This window comes from Schistocerca gregaria, unplaced genomic scaffold (assembly GCF_023897955.1).
Source record: "Schistocerca gregaria isolate iqSchGreg1 unplaced genomic scaffold, iqSchGreg1.2 ptg000180l, whole genome shotgun sequence".
Lineage (NCBI taxonomy): Eukaryota > Metazoa > Arthropoda > Insecta > Orthoptera > Acrididae > Schistocerca > Schistocerca gregaria.
Genome location: NW_026061730.1, coordinates 12,180,140 through 12,195,518, shown reverse-complemented (window position 1 = coordinate 12,195,518; position 15,379 = coordinate 12,180,140). Strand labels below are relative to the sequence as shown.

The 15,379-nt window shown below is 47.0% G+C and overlaps 10 non-coding genes across 10 annotated transcripts; all 10 read left to right on the top strand.

The window, feature by feature from the left end:
• Window positions 1-6: 6 nt before the first annotated feature.
• On the top strand, window positions 7-79 carry Trnar-ucg (transfer RNA arginine (anticodon UCG)). Its single transcript has one exon. It is a non-coding gene; the product is annotated as a tRNA-Arg (tRNA).
• A 1,990-nt stretch (window positions 80-2,069) lies between these two features.
• Trnak-cuu (transfer RNA lysine (anticodon CUU)) lies at window positions 2,070-2,146 on the top strand. The gene has a single exon. It is a non-coding gene; the product is annotated as a tRNA-Lys (tRNA).
• A 1,442-nt stretch (window positions 2,147-3,588) lies between these two features.
• Trnak-cuu (transfer RNA lysine (anticodon CUU)) lies at window positions 3,589-3,661 on the top strand. The gene has a single exon. It is a non-coding gene; the product is annotated as a tRNA-Lys (tRNA).
• Window positions 3,662-4,586: 925 nt separating this feature from the next.
• Window positions 4,587-4,659, top strand: Trnar-ucg (transfer RNA arginine (anticodon UCG)). Its single transcript has one exon. It is a non-coding gene; the product is annotated as a tRNA-Arg (tRNA).
• A 448-nt stretch (window positions 4,660-5,107) lies between these two features.
• Window positions 5,108-5,184, top strand: Trnam-cau (transfer RNA methionine (anticodon CAU)). The gene has a single exon. It is a non-coding gene; the product is annotated as a tRNA-Met (tRNA).
• A 4,040-nt stretch (window positions 5,185-9,224) lies between these two features.
• Trnak-cuu (transfer RNA lysine (anticodon CUU)) lies at window positions 9,225-9,297 on the top strand. Its single transcript has one exon. It is a non-coding gene; the product is annotated as a tRNA-Lys (tRNA).
• Window positions 9,298-13,271: 3,974 nt separating this feature from the next.
• Window positions 13,272-13,344, top strand: Trnar-ucg (transfer RNA arginine (anticodon UCG)). Its single transcript has one exon. It is a non-coding gene; the product is annotated as a tRNA-Arg (tRNA).
• A 452-nt stretch (window positions 13,345-13,796) lies between these two features.
• Trnak-cuu (transfer RNA lysine (anticodon CUU)) lies at window positions 13,797-13,869 on the top strand. The gene has a single exon. It is a non-coding gene; the product is annotated as a tRNA-Lys (tRNA).
• A 904-nt stretch (window positions 13,870-14,773) lies between these two features.
• Window positions 14,774-14,846, top strand: Trnar-ucg (transfer RNA arginine (anticodon UCG)). Its single transcript has one exon. It is a non-coding gene; the product is annotated as a tRNA-Arg (tRNA).
• A 451-nt stretch (window positions 14,847-15,297) lies between these two features.
• On the top strand, window positions 15,298-15,371 carry Trnak-cuu (transfer RNA lysine (anticodon CUU)). Its single transcript has one exon. It is a non-coding gene; the product is annotated as a tRNA-Lys (tRNA).
• The last annotated feature ends 8 nt before the right edge of the window (window positions 15,372-15,379 follow it).

Sequence of the window (15,379 nt, the reverse complement as noted above, 5' to 3'; positions counted from 1 at the left end):
GTCAGTGACCGTGTGGCCTAATGGACAAGGCGTCGGACTTCGGATCCGAAGATTGCAGGTTCGAATCCTGTCACGGTCGTGTTTTTCCATTTCTGAAAAAGAAACATACCGTTTTAATGTAGCAATTGAGCAGTACGAAACCGTCTGAATGTTGCTGTTGACCATTTTGTACATGGAGATGGTCTTGAACCTGAAACACACACAACAAGACCGGTGTTAACTAGCGAAATGAACGGCAGCGTGCCCTCACCGCGAGTTTTGACTGGCACTTGCACATCTAAAACAACGTCGGAAAGTAACTCGTTCGGCTTTTGAGTCACATCAAGTATGTGTGTTAATTTTGACGCCGCTAGCTCTGCAGATTGTCATGCAATTCCTTTACCTCTCAGAAATGATTATGAAATAAAAGTGAAGTACGTGACGAGTGTGACGTTAGGAAAACATTAGGAAGCATGGAGAGATTCTGTATGGGACCACCCAACCCAAACGATTACTGTGTGATCTGCTGGCCAGCAGGTATCCAACGAGGCAGCACGGCTAGCTCAGTCGGTAGAGCATGAGACTCTTATTCACAGGGTCGTGGGTTCGAGCCCTACGCTGACCGGAACGGAATTTTTTTCCGCTGCAGATGTAAATTACCGATTTTCTGATTAACGTGATGTAATGGAAATAGCAACTATAAATTTGCCTACGTCTCCATCAGTCGCAAGAAAACTGTATTTGAAGTGAAGGTGATTTTGTAGACATGTGTGAAAGTCATATTCTGAAGCGCAAGTGGTTTTGGTTGGAGAGAACACGGCTACGTGTCAGATGTGTAGCCAAGCAGTAATGGGTCGCCATAGCTGCTAATATTAGTCGAAAATATGAAGTGTTGTCAGCTGAAGTGTGATGATTGAGACGACCGTACGGACGAAGTACGCAAAAGTGCCGCTAGGCGGCGCCTGTTTAGCTCAGTGGTAGAGCATTGGTCTAGTAAACCAGGGGTCGTGAGTTCCATCCTCACAGGAGGAAGACGAATCTTGGAAATCAGTTGCGCATCGTGGCCGTATAGCAAACAGTATCTGTGATGAGGAACAATTAGCGACAGGAGTATTATTAAGAATTACTCTCAGATGTGATTAAGGCGAATGGCGCAGATAAAGCATTTGCCAAAGCGGTATAGCATAAGATGAGACGAGGCAGTCTGAATTACATTTTATAGATGTATTTCTCACAAATCTCGGAGCCTCTCGCGGTCGTCGTTGTCGTCGTCGTCGTCGTCGTCGTCGCCGCCGCCGCCGCCGCCGCCGCCGCCGCCGCCGCTTCTGCAGAAGTAGCAAATGGCCATCGTAGCAAATGCGGCGAGGGACACCCTGCCATCGATTCCGAATGCGCAAAGTGTGTGGTCTTCTTTTCCTGTGTATGTTTGGTCGGTCTCGTAAGAGGTTGAATGTAACGAATGGGTGGAAAAGAGTAAGGGGCAGGGGCTGTGTGGAACGAAAACACAGTTCCTCAGGGGGTGTGAGCGTTTCGAAATGGGTCGTATATAAGTTACACTTGGTCGTCAGTGACCTTGTGGCCTAATGGATAAGCCGTCGGACTTCGGATCCGAAGATTGCAGGTTCGAATCCTGTCACGGTCGTGTTTTTCCATTTCTGAAAAAGAAACATACCGTTTTAATGTAGCAATTGAGCAGTACGAAACCGTCTGAATGTTGCTGTTGACCATTTTGTACTTGGAGATGGTCTTGAACCTGAAACACACACAACAAGACCGGTGTTAACTAGCGAAATGGTCGGCAGAGTGCCCTCACCGCGAGTTTTGACTGGCACTTGCACATCTAAAACAACGTCGGAAAGTAACTCGTTCGACTTTTGAGTCACATCAAGTATGTGTGTTAATTTTGACGCCGCTAGCTCTGCAGATTTTCATGCAATTCCTTTACCTCTCAGAAATGATTATGAAATAAAAGTGAAGTACGTGACGAGTGTGACGTTAGGAAAACATTAGGAAGCATGGAGAGATTCTGTATGGGACCACCCAACCCAAACGATTACTGTGTGATCTGCTGGCCAGCAGGTATCCAACGAGGCAGCACGGCTAGCTCAGTCGGTAGAGCATGAGACTCTTATTCACAGGGTCGTGGGTTCGAGCCCTACGCTGGCCGGAACGGAATTTTTTTCCGCTGCAGACGTAAATTACCGATTTTCTGATTAACGTGATGTAATGGAAATAGCAACTATAAATTTGCCTACATCTCCATCAGTCGCAAGAAAACTGTATTTGAAGTGAAGGTGATTTTGTAGACATGTGTGAAAGTGATATTCTGAAGCGCAAGTGGATTTGGTTGGAGAGAACACGGTTACGTGCCAGATGTGTAGCCAAGCAGTAATGGGTCGCCATTGCTGCAAATATTAGTCGAAAATATGAAGTGTTGTCAGCTGAAGTGTGATGATTGAGACGACCGTACGGACGAAGTACGCAAAAGTGCCGCTAGGCGGCGCCTGTTTAGCTCAGTGGTAGAGCATTGGTCTAGTAAACCAGGGGTCGTGAGTTCCATCCTCACAGGAGGAAGACGAATTTTGGAAATCAGTTGCGCATCGTGGCCGTATAGCAAACAGTATCTGTGATGAGGAACAATTAGCGACAGGAGTACTATTAAGAATTACTCTCAGATGTGATTAAGGCGAATGGCGAAGATAAAGCATTTGCCAAAGCGGTACGGCATAGGATGGGACGAGGCAGTCTGAATTACATTTTATAGATGTATTTCTCACAAATCTCAGAACCTCTCGCGGTCGTCGTCGTCGTCGTCGTCGTCGTCGTCGTCGGCGCCGCTTCTGCAGAAGTAGCAAATGGCCATCGTAGCAAATGCGGCGAGGGACACCCTGCCATCGATTCCGAATGCGCAAAGTGTGTGGTCTTGTTTTCCTGTCTATGTTTGGTCTGTCTCGTAAGAGGTTGAATGTAACGAATGGGTGGAAAAGAGTAAGGGGCAGGGGCTGTGTGGAACGAAAACACAGTTCCTCAGGGGGTGTGAGCGTTTCGAAATGAGTCGTATATAAGTTGTTCTTGGTCGTCAGTGACCGTGTGGCCTAATGGATAAGGCGTTTGACTTCGGATCCGAAGATTGCAGGTTCGAATTCTGTCACGGTCGTGTTTTTCCAGTTCTGAAAAAGAAACATATCGTTTTAATGTAGCAATTGAGCAGTACGAAACCGTCTGAATGTTGCTGTTGAGCATTTTGTGCTTGGAGATGGACTTAAGCTTGAAATACACACAACAAGACAGGTGTTAACTAGCGAAATGAATGGCAGAGTGGCCTCACCGCGAGGTGTGACTGGCACTTGCACATCTAAAACAACGTCGGAAAGTAACTCGTTCGACTTTTGAGTCACATCAAGTATGTGTGTTAATTTTGACGCCGCTAGCTCTGCAGATTTTCATGCAATTCCTTTACCTCTCAGAAGTGAATATGATATAAAAGTGAAGTACGTGACGAGTGTGACGTTAGGAAAACATTAGGCAGCATGGGGAGATTCTGTATGGGACCACCCAACCCAAACGATTACTGTGTGATCTGCTGGCCAGCAGGTATCCAACGAGGCAGCACGGCTAGCTCAGTCGGTAGAGCATGAGACTCTTATTCACAGGATCGTGGGTTCAAGCCCTACGCTGGGCGGAACGGAATTTTTTCCGCTGCAGATGTAAATTACCGATTTTCTGATTAACGTGATGTAATGGAAATAGCAACTTTAAAATTTGCCTACGTCTCCATCAGTCGCAAGAAAACTGTATTTGAAGGTGAAGGTGATTTTGTAGACATGTGTGAAAGTCATGTTCTGAAGTGCAGGTGGTTTTGTTTGGAGAGAATATCGGCTACGTGTCAGATGTGTAGCCAAGCAGTAATGGGTCGCCATAGCTGCTAATATTAGTCGAAAATATGAAGTGTTGTCAGCTGAAGTCTGATTATTCAGACGACCATACGGACGAAGAACGCAAAAGTGCCGCTAGGCGGCGCATGTTTAGCTCAGTGGTAGAGCATTGGTCTAGTAAACCAGGGGTCGTGAGTTCCATCCTCACAGGAGGAAGACGAATCTTGGAAATCAGTTGCGGATCGTGGCCGTATAGAAAGCAGTATCTGTGATGAGGAACAATTAGCGACAGGCGTATTATTTAGAATTACTCTCTGATGTGATTAAGGCTAATGGCGCAGATAAAGCATTTGCCAAAGCGGTATAGCATAAGGTGAGACGAGGCAGTCTGAATTACATTTTATAGATGTATTTCTCACAAATCTCAGAGCCTCTCGCGGTCGTCGTTGTCGTCGTCGTCGTCGTCGCCGCCGCCGCCGCCGCCGCTTCTGCAGAAGTAGCAAATGGCCATCGTAGCAAATGCGGCGAGGGACACCCTGCCATCGATTCCGAATGCGCAAAGTGTGTGGTCTTCTTTTCCTGTGTATGTTTGGTCGGTCTCGTAAGAGGTTGAATGTAACGAATGGGTGGAAAAGAGTAAGGGGCAGGGGCTGTGTGGAACGAAAACACAGTTCCTCAGGGGGTGTGAGCGTTTCGAAATGGGTCGTATATAAGTTACACTTGGTCGTCAGTGACCGAGTGGCCTAATGGATAAGGCGTCGGACTTCGGATCCGAAGATTGCAGGTTCGAATCCTGTCACAGTCGTGTTTTTCCATTTCTGAAAAAGAAACATACCGTTTTAATGGAGCAATTGAGCAGTACGAAACTGTCTGAATGTTGCTGTTGAGCATTTTGTGCTTGGAGATGGACTTAAGCTTGAAACACACACAACAAGACAGGTGTTAACTAGCGAAATGGTCGGCAGAGTGCCCTCACCGCGAGTTTTGACTGGCACTTGCACATCTAAAACAACGTCGGAAAGTAACTCGTTCAGCTTTTGAGTCACATCAAGTATGTGTGTTAATTTTGACGCCGCTAGCTCTGCAGATTGTCATGCAATTCCTTTACCTCTCAGAAATGATTATGAAATAAAAGTGAAGCACGTGACGAGTGTGACGTTAGGAAAACATTAGGAAGCATGGAGAGATTCTGTATGGGACCACCCAACCCCAACGATTACTGTGTGATCTGCTGGCCAGCAGGTATCCAACGAGGCAGCACGGCTAGCTCAGTCGGTAGAGCATGAGACTCATATTCACAGGGTCGTGGGTTCGAGCCCTACGCTGGCCGGAACGGAATTTTTTTCCGCTGCAGATGTAAATTACCGATTTTCTGATTAACGTGATGTAATGGAAATAGCAACTATAAATTTGCCTACGTCTCCATCAGTCGCAAGAAAACTGTATTTGTAGTGAAGGTGATTTTGTAGACATGTGTGAAAGTCATATTCTGAAGCGCAAGTGGTTTTGGTTGGAGAGAACACGGCTACGTGTCAGATGTGTAGCCAAGCAGTAATGGGTCGCCATTGCTGCAAATATTAGTCGAAAATATGAAGTGTTGTCAGCTGAAGTCTGATGATTCAGACGACCGTACGGACGAAGTACGCAAAAGTGCCGCTAGGCGGCGCCTGTTTAGCTCAGTGGTAGAGCATTGGTCTAGTAAACCAGGGATCGTGAGTTCCATCCTCGCAGGAGGAAGACGAATTTTGGAAATCAGTTGCGCATCGTGGCCGTATAGCAAACAGTATCTGTGATGAGGAACAATTAGCGACAGGCGTATTATTAAGAAATACTCTCAGATGTGATTAAGGCGAATGGCGCAGATAAAGCATTTTTTTTTCCCCCCCTTTTTTTTTTGTTAAAAAAAAATATCTTTATTAACCAATGTTATATTATGATACAGAATAACCCACCACCTGAAGCATTAGTGGGTCTTTGTTTACATACAATAATACAGTTACTACAGCATTCATTGCTTAATATTATTACCTACTTTTTAGTGTTAGTTTTTTTTTTTTTTTTTTTGCTATGGGCATTTCTACTTCTAATATTAACCTACTTAATCTAACTGCAACGTTACACACGTGCCAGCGTGAGTATAAACCTACTGTTTGTGGCCGGGCCCACTGAGCTGATCCCAGTGGGCATGCCCCTGGCACCGGGCTGGCCCAAGACGTTTGAACCGCTGCAGTTTATACTAAGGTATTATCCTAACTTATCCTACTTCTTAACCTATTCCTACGCTACTGTCAATTTCGGTGTGTTGGTCAAATCCGGTAGAAATGTGCACCCTCCTCCTGGTCCAGGAGCGTGGCGGATCCCAGCCGTGAAACGGCTGGCCAATTCCACGTCCGGCGGAAAGAGACGGGTGCACTTAGGTCTGGTCAGTTGTTTGTCAGTTTCGGGTTAATTTTGATTGTTCCTAAGAAAGTCCTTTAATATTTTGCCCGAGATCTCATTCGCAAGATTATTTAAAGTTTGAAAGTGATCCTCGCGCCTGAGTAAGTGGTACGTGTCTTGATTTGGTAGTTGGAGTCTGAGTTGTGATGCTACTTCGTCAAAGAGATGGCACTCATACACCACATGGTCTGGGGTACCCTGTGGGGCCCCACAGTCGCACGCTGGTGTAGCCCGTTTCCCGAATCTGCATAAGTATGCTGGATAGGGTCCATGTCCAGTGAGGAAGTGCAGAAGTCCTCTTGATGGCTTGAAATATCTGAGCTGTAAGCGCTCCTTAATATTTGGCAGCAGTTCATGCGTTCTCCGACCTGTGTCGTCCGCATCCCATTGCTCTTGCCAAAGTTCTTCCCCCCTATTTCTAATTTCCGATTTAAAGCCCGTGTAGATCCCCATTATTTCTATCATTTTATCCCTGTTGCATTTCTTGGCCCAGTACCATGCCGCCTGTTCTCTTATTTTAATGTCCAGAGGACACAGCCCCATGAGTACTAATAGCGCCCCCCCTGGTGTTGTTCTATATGCTCCTACAGAGCGCAGGAGCATATTCCGCTGCACTCTCCTCACGGCCATGGCAGGCATGACCCTCGTGAGCCTGTGAGCCCAGACTCCTGACGCGTGTCCCACGATGGAGGTCAGTATGCTGTTATGATATAGTTTGATTAGGTCTGGTGGTAAGTGAAACCGCTTGTGTCCTATGCCAATGAGTTTATTCAGTGTTTCTAGGGATCTCTGTGTTATTGTGTCAACATGCGATGTATAGTTCCATCTCTCATCGACGATTACGCCCAAGTACCGGGCCTCACGTCGCCGAAGCACTGGCGAGCCGTCTATTCTCACCGTCGGGTTCCTAACTAGTTGTCCCTTGAGCAACAGATATGTAGACTTACTGGGTGATATAGTCATTTTTGTTCTGTGACACCATGTGGTCAAGATAGAAATTGCTCTCTCAATTTTCGGTTCCAGTTCTTCGCGGCTGCGGCCGCCAACCAACAGAAGGAGGTCGTCTGCGTAGGCTATGCCCTCTAGCACATCCTCGCTATTCTGCAGATCTTCTAAGAGTGGTTCCATTGTTATGTCCCAAAAGAGTGGCCCAAGGACAGAGCCCTGTGGACACCCCTTTGTAATCTTCTTTCTAACCCTCCCGCTAGGGGACGATAGCCAGACCTCCCTTCCCTCACAGTAGCTCCTAAAACAACCATATAGCGGCCCTGGACACTCTTTCTCTCGCAAGCGAGAGAAGAGCGAGGGCCACCACAGATTGTCGAAGGCGCCGCTGATATCCACCATGATGCCAACAATGTATTTGTGCGGGACTGAGCCACAGACCTCCGCGGCAAGGGCGATAGCGTCAGACGCTGATCTCCCCGACCGGAAACCGAATTGCCTGTCGCACATCCCACACAACACACGATGTGCAGCCAGTCTGTCTGCCAGCAACCTCTCAAAAAGTTTCCCCAGTATGTCTAGTAGGCAGATGGGCCTGTATGATTTGGCTTCTTTTGGGTCCTTATCTGGGCCTTTCTTGAGTATTACAACATTTGCCTTCTTCCAGGTGTTAGGGAATTTTCTGAGTCTCAAGCACTCATTGTACAACTTGGTGAGAGGTGCCACCAGCTGGGGAGCCAGGAACTGCACCACTTCCGTTGTGATACCGTCTGGTCCAGGAGCCTTCCCCTTTTTGAGGGCTTTTATCTGGGCTTCGACCTCCTCTTCTGAGAAGGGATAGACCATACTGTTGTTTTCATAATCTTGTCGGTCTTCCTCCCTGATCAGCCTTTGTACTTCTGTATCCTCTTCTTCCACATCATCAGGCAGCAGGACCCGGAGAAGGACCTCGGCAGTTTCCTGCCAAGTCTCTGTCATCCGGTCCCCGCTCCTGACGGTGGACAGCACCATGGGCGATCTTATTTTCTCCCGTACTAGTTTGTAAGATAAAGCATTTGCCAAAGCGGTATAGCATAAGGTGAGACGAGGCAGTCTGAATTACATTTTATAGATGTATTTCTCACAAATCTCAGAGCCTCTCGCGGTCGTCGTCGTCGTCGTCGTCGTCGTCGCCATCGTCGTCGTCGCCACCGCCGCCGCCGCCGCCGCCGCCGCTTCTGCAGAAGTAGCAAATGGCCATCGTAGCAAATGCGGCGAGGGACACCCTGCCATCGATTCCGAATGCGCAAAGTGTGTGGTCTTCTTTTCCTGTGTATGTTTGGTCGGTCTCGTAAGAGGTTGAATGTAACGAATGGGTGGAAAAGAGTAAGGGGCAGGGGCTGTGTGGAACGAAAACACAGTTCCTCAGGGGGTGTGAGCGTTTCGAAATGAGTCGTATATAGGTTATTCTTGGTCGTCAGTGACCGTGTGGCCTAATGGATAAGGCGTAGGACTTCATATCGGAAGATTGCAGGTTCGAATCCTGTCACGGTCGTGTTTTTCCAGTTCTGAAAAAGAAACATATCGTTTTAATGTAGCAATTGAGCAGTACGAAACCGTCTGAATGTTGCTGTTGAGCATTTTGTGCTTGGAGATGGACTTAAGCTTGAAACACACACAACAAGACAGGTGTTAACTAGCGAAATGAACGGCAGAGTGGCCTCACCGCGAGGTGTGACTGGCACTTGCACATCTAAAACAACGTCGGAAAGTAACTCGTTCGACTTTTGAGTCACATCAAGTATGTGTGTTAATTTTGACGCCGCTAGCTCTGCAGATTTTCTTGCAATTCCTTTACCTCTCAGAAGTGAATATGATATAAAAGTGAAGTACGTGACGAGTGTGACGTTAGGAAAACATTAGGCAGCATGGAGAGATTCTGTATGGGACCACCCAACCCAAACGATTACTGTGTGATCTGCTGGCCAGCAGGTATCCAACGAGGCAGCACGGCTAGCTCAGTCGGTAGAGCATGAGACTCTTATTCACAGGATCGTGGGTTCAAGCCCTACGCTGGGCGGAACGGAATTTTTTCCGCTGCAGATGTAAATTACCGATTTTCTGATTAACCTGATGTAATGGAAATAGCAACTTTAAAATTTGCCTACGTCTCCATCAGTCGCAAGAAAACTGTATTTGAAGGTGAAGGTGATTTTGTAGACATGTGTGAAAGTCATGTTCTGAAGTGCAGGTGGTTTTGTTTGGAGAGAATATCGGCTACGTGTCAGATGTGTAGCCAAGCAGTAATGGGTTGCCATAGCTGCTAATATTAGTCGAAAATATGAAGTGTTGTCAGCTGAAGTCTGATGATTCAGACGACCATACGGACGAAGAACGCAAAAGTGCCGCTAGGCGGCGCATGTTTAGCTCAGTGGTAGAGCATTGGTCTAGTAAACCAGGGGTCGTGAGTTCCATCCTCACAGGAGGAAGACGAATCTTGGAAATCAGTTGCGCATCGTGGCCGTATAGAAAGCAGTATCTGTGATGAGGAACAATTAGCGACAGGCGTATTATTAAGAATTACTCTCAGATGTGATTAAGGCGAATGGCGCAGATAAAGCATTTGCCAAAGCGGTGTAGCATAAGGTGAGACGAGGCAGTCTGAATTACATTTTATAGATGTATTTCTCACAAATCTCAGAGCCTCTCGCGGTCGTCGTCGTCGTCGTCGTCGTCGTCGTCGCCGCTTCTGCAGAAGTAGCAAATGGCCATCGTAGCAAGTGCGGCGAGGGACACCCTGCCATCGATTCCGAATGCGCAAAGTGTGTGGTCTTCTTTTCCTGTGTATGTTTGGTCGGTCTCGTAAGAGGTTGAATGTAACGAATGGGTGGAAAAGAGTAAGGGGCAGGGGCTGTGTGGAACGAAAACACAGTTCCTCAGGGGGTGTGAGCGTTTCGAAATGGGTCGTATATAAGTTACACTTGGTCGTCAGTGACCGTGTGACCTAATGGATAAGGCGTAGGACTTCGGATCCGAAGATTGCAGGTTCGAATCCTGTCACGGTCGTGTTTTTCCATTTCTGAAAAAGAGACATTCCGTTTTAATGTAGCAACTGAGCAGTACGAAACCGTCTGAATGTTGCTGTTGACCATTTTGTACTTGGAGATGGTCTTGAACCTGAAACACACACAACAAGACCGGTGTTAACTAGCGAAATGGTCGGCAGAGTTCCCTCACCGCGAGTTTTGACTGGCACTTGCACATCTAAAACAACGTCGGAAAGTAACTCGTTCGGCTTTTGAGTCACATCAAGTATGTGTGTTAATTTTGACGCCGCTAGCTCTGCAGATTGGCATGCAATTCCTTTACCTCTCAGAAATGATTATGAAATAAAAGTGAAGTACGTGACGAGTGTGACGTTAGGAAAACATTAGGAAGCATGGAGAGATTCTGTATGGGACCACCCAACTCAAACGAGTACTGTGTGATCTGCTCCTAGCAGGTATCCAACGAGGCAGCACGGCTAGCTCAGTCGGTAGAGCATGAGACTCTTATTCACAGGGTCGTGGGTTCGAGGCCTACGCTGGCCGGAACGGAATTTATTTCCGCTGCAGATGTAAATTACCGATTTTCTGATTAACGTGATGTAATGGAAATAGCAACTTTAAAATTTGCCTACGTCTCCATCAGTCGCAAGAAAACTGTATTTGATGTGAAGGTGATTTTGTAGACATGTGTGAAAGTCATGTTCTGAAGTGCAAGTGGTTTTGGTTGGAGAGAACACGGCTACGTGTCAGATGTGTAGCCAAGCAGTAATGGGTCGCCATAGCTGCAAATATTAGTCGAAAATATGAAGTGTTGTCAGCTGAAGTCTGATGATTCAGACGACCGTACGGATGAAGTACGCAAAAGTGCCGCTAGGCGGCGCCTGTTTAGCTCAGTGGTAGAGCATTGGTCTAGTAAACCAGGGGTCGTGAGTTCCATCCTCACAGGAGGAAGACGAATCTTGGAAATCAGTTGCGCATCGTGGCCGTATAGCAAACAGTATCTGTGATGAGGAACAATTAGCGACAGGAGTATTATTAAGAATTACTCTCAGATGTGATTAAGGCGAATGGCGCAGATAAAGCATTTGCCAAAGCGGTACGGCATAAGGTGGGACGAGACAGTCTGACTTACATTTTATAGATGTATTTCTCACAAATCTCAGAGCCTCTCGCGGACGTCGTCGTCGTCGTCGTCGTCGTCGTCGTCGTCGTCGTCGTCGTCGTCGTCGTCGCCGCCGCCGCCGCTTCTGCAGAAGTAGCGAATGGCCATCGTAGCAAATGCGGCGAGGGACACCCTGCCATCGATTCCGAATGCGCAAAGTGTGTGGTCTTGTTTTCCTGTCTATGTTTGGTCGGTCTCGTAAGAGGTTGAATGTAACGAATGGGTGGAAAAGAGTAAGGGGCAGGGGCTGTGTGGAACGAAAACACAGTTCCTCAGGGGGTGTGAGCGTTTCGAAATGAGTCATATATAAGTTATTCTTGGTCGTCAGTGACCGTGTGGCCTAATGGATAAGGCGTAGGACTTCATATCCGAAGATTGCAGGTTCGAATCCTGTCACGGTCGTGTTTTTCCAGTTCTGAAAAAGAAACATATCGTTTTAATGTAGCAATTGAGCAGTACGAAACCGTCTGAATGTTGCTGTTGAGCATTTTGTGCTTGGAGATGGACTTAAGCTTGAAACACACACAACAAGACAGGTGTTAACTAGCGAAATGAATGGCAGAGTGGCCTCACCGCGAGGTGTGACTGGCACTTGCACATCTAAAACAACGTCGGAAAGTAACTCGTTCGACTTTTGAGTCACATCAAGTATGTGTGTTAATTTTGACGCCGCTAGCTCTGCAGATTTTCATGCAATTCCTTTACCTCTCAGAAGTGAAAATGATATAAAAGTGAAGTACGTGACGAGTGTGACGTTAGGAAAACATTAGGCAGCATGGAGAGATTCTGTATGGGACCACCCAACCCAAACGATTTCTGTGTGACCTGCTGGCCAGCAGGTATCCAACGAGGCAGCACGGCTAGCTCAGTCGGTAGAGCATGAGACTCTTATTCACAGGGTCGTGGGTTCGAGGCCTACGCTGGCCGGAACGGAATTTATTTCCGCTGCAGATGTAAATTACCGATTTTCTGATTAACGTGATGTAATGGAAATAGCAACTTTAAAATTTGCCTACGTCTCCATCAGTCGCAAGAAAACTGTATTTGATGTGAAGGTGATTTTGTAGACATGTGTGAAAGTCATGTTCTGAAGTGCAAGTGGTTTTGGTTGGAGAGAACACGGCTACGTGTCAGATGTGTAGCCAAGCAGTAATGGGTCGCCATTGCTGCAAATATTAGTCGAAAATATGAAGTGTTGTCAGCTGAAGTCTGATGATTCAGACAACCGTACGGACGAAGTACGCAAAAGTGCCGCTAGGCGGCGCCTGTTTAGGTCAGTGGTAGAGCATTGGTCTAGTAAACCAGGGGTCGTGAGTTCCATCCTCACAGGAGGAAGACGAATTTTGGAAATCAGTTGCGCATCGTGGCCGTATAGCAAACAGTATCTGTGATGAGGAACAATTAGCGACAGGAGTATTATTAAGAATTACTCTCAGATGTGATTAAGGCGAATGGCGCAGATAAAGCATTTGCCAAAGCGGTGCGGCATAAGGTTGGACGAGGCAGTCTGAATTACATTTTATAGATGTATTTCTCACAAATCTCAGAGCCTCTCGCGGTCGTCGTCGTCGTCGTCGTCGTCGTCGCCGCCGCCGCCGCTTCTGCAGAAGTAGCAAATGGCCATCGTAGCAAATGCGGCGAGGAACACCCTGCCATCGATTCCGAATGCGCCAAGTGTGTGGTCTTATTTTCCTGTCTATGTTTGGTCGGTCTCGTAAGAGGTTGAATGTAACGAATGGGTGGGGAAGAGTAAGGGGCAGCGGCTGTGTGGAACGAAAACACAATTCCTCAGGGGGTGTGAGCGTTTCGAAATGAGTCATATATAAGTTGTACTTGGTCGTCAATGACCGTGTGGCCTAATGGATAAGGCGTCGGACTTCGGATCCGAAGATTGCAGGTTCGAATCCTGTCACGGTCGTGTTTTTCCATTTCTGAAAAAGAAACATATCTTTTTAATGTAGCAATTGAGCAGTACGAAACCGTCTGAATGTTGCCGTTGAGCATTTTGTGCTTGGAGATGGTCTTGAGCTTGAAACACACACAACAAGACAGGTGTTAACTAGCGAAATGAACGGCAGAGTGGCCTCACCGTGAGGTGTGACTGGCACTTGCACATCTAAAACAACGTCGGAAAGTAACTCGTTCGGCTTTTGAGTCACATCAAGTATGTGTGTTAATTTTGTCGCCGCTAGCTCTGCAGATTGTCATGCAATTCCTTTACCTCCCAGAAATGATTATGAAATAAAAGTGAAGTACGTGACGAGTGTGACGTTAGGAAAACATTAGGAAGCATGGAGAGATTCTGTATGGGACCACCCAACCCAAACGAGTACTGTGTGATCTGCTGCCCAGCAGTTATCCAACGAGGCAGCACGGCTAGCTCAGTCGGTAGAGCATGAGACTCTTATTCACAGGATCGTGGGTTCAAGCCCTACGCTGGGCGGAACGGAATTTTTTCCGCTGCAGATGTAAATTACCGATTTTCTGATTAACCTGATGTAATGGAAATAGCAACTTTAAAATTTGCCTACGTCTCCATCAGTCGCTAGAAAACTGTATTTGAAGGTGAAGGTGATTTTGTAGACATGTGTGAAAGTCATGTTCTGAAGTGCAGGTGGTTTTGTTTGGAGAGAATATCGGCTACGTGTCAGATGTGTAGCCAAGCAGTAATGGGTAGCCATAGCTGCTAATATTAGTCGAAAATATGAAGTGTTGTCAGCTGAAGTCTGATGATGCAGACGACCGTACGGACGAAGTACGCAAAAGTGCCGCTAGGCGGCGCATGTTTAGCTCAGTGGTAGAGCTTTGGTCTAGTAAACCAGGGGTCGTGAGTTCCATCCTCACAGGAGGAAGACGAATCTTGGAAATCAGTTGCGCATCGTGGCCGTATAGAAAGCAGTATCTGTGATGAGGAACAATTAGCGACAGGCGTATTATTAAGAATTACTCTCAGATGTGATTAAGGCGAATGGCGCAGATAAAGCATTTGCCAAAGCGGTTTAGCATAAGGTGAGACGAGGCAGTCTGAATTACATTTTATAGATGTATTTCTCACAAATCTCAGAGCCTCTCGCGGTCGCCGTCGTCGTCGCCGCCGCCGCTTCTGCAGAAGTAGCAAATGGCCAGCGTAGCAAATGCGGCGAGGGACACCCTGCCATCGATTCCGAATGCGCAAAGTGTGTGGTCTTCTTTTCCTGTGTATGTTTGGTCGGTCTCGTAAGAGGTTGAATGTAACGAATGGGTGGAAAAGAGTAAGGGGCAGCGGCTGTGTGGAACGAAAACACAGTTCCTCAGGGGGTGTGAGCGTTTCGAAATGGGTCGTATATAAGTTACACTTGGTCGTCAGTGACCGTGTGGCCTAATGGATAAGGCGTCGGACTTCGGATCCGAAGATTGCAGGTTCGAATCCTGTCACGGTCGTGTTTTTCCATTTCTGAAAAAGAAACATACCGTTTTAATGTAGCAATTGAGCAGTACGAATCCGTCTGAATGTTGCTGTTGACCATTTTGTACTTGGAGATGGTCTTGAACCTGAAACACACACAACAAGACCGGTGTTAACTAGCGAAATGGTCGGCAGAGTGCCCTCACCGCGAGTTTTGATTGGCACTTGCACATCTAAAACAACGTCGGAAAGTAACTCGTTCGGCTTTTGAGTCACATCAAGTATGTGTGTTAATTTTGACGCCGCTAGCTCTGCAGATTGTCATGCAATTCCTTTACCTCTCAGAAATGATTATGAAATAATAGTGAAGTACGTGACGAGTGTGACGTTAGGAAAACATTAGGAAGCATGGAGAGATTCTGTATGGGACCACCCAACCCAAACGATTACTGTGTGATCTGCTGCCAATCAGGTATCCAACGAGGCAGCACGGCTAGCTCAGTCGGTAGAGCATGAGACTCTTATTCACAGGGTCGTGGGTTCGAGCCCTACGCTGGCTGGAACGGAA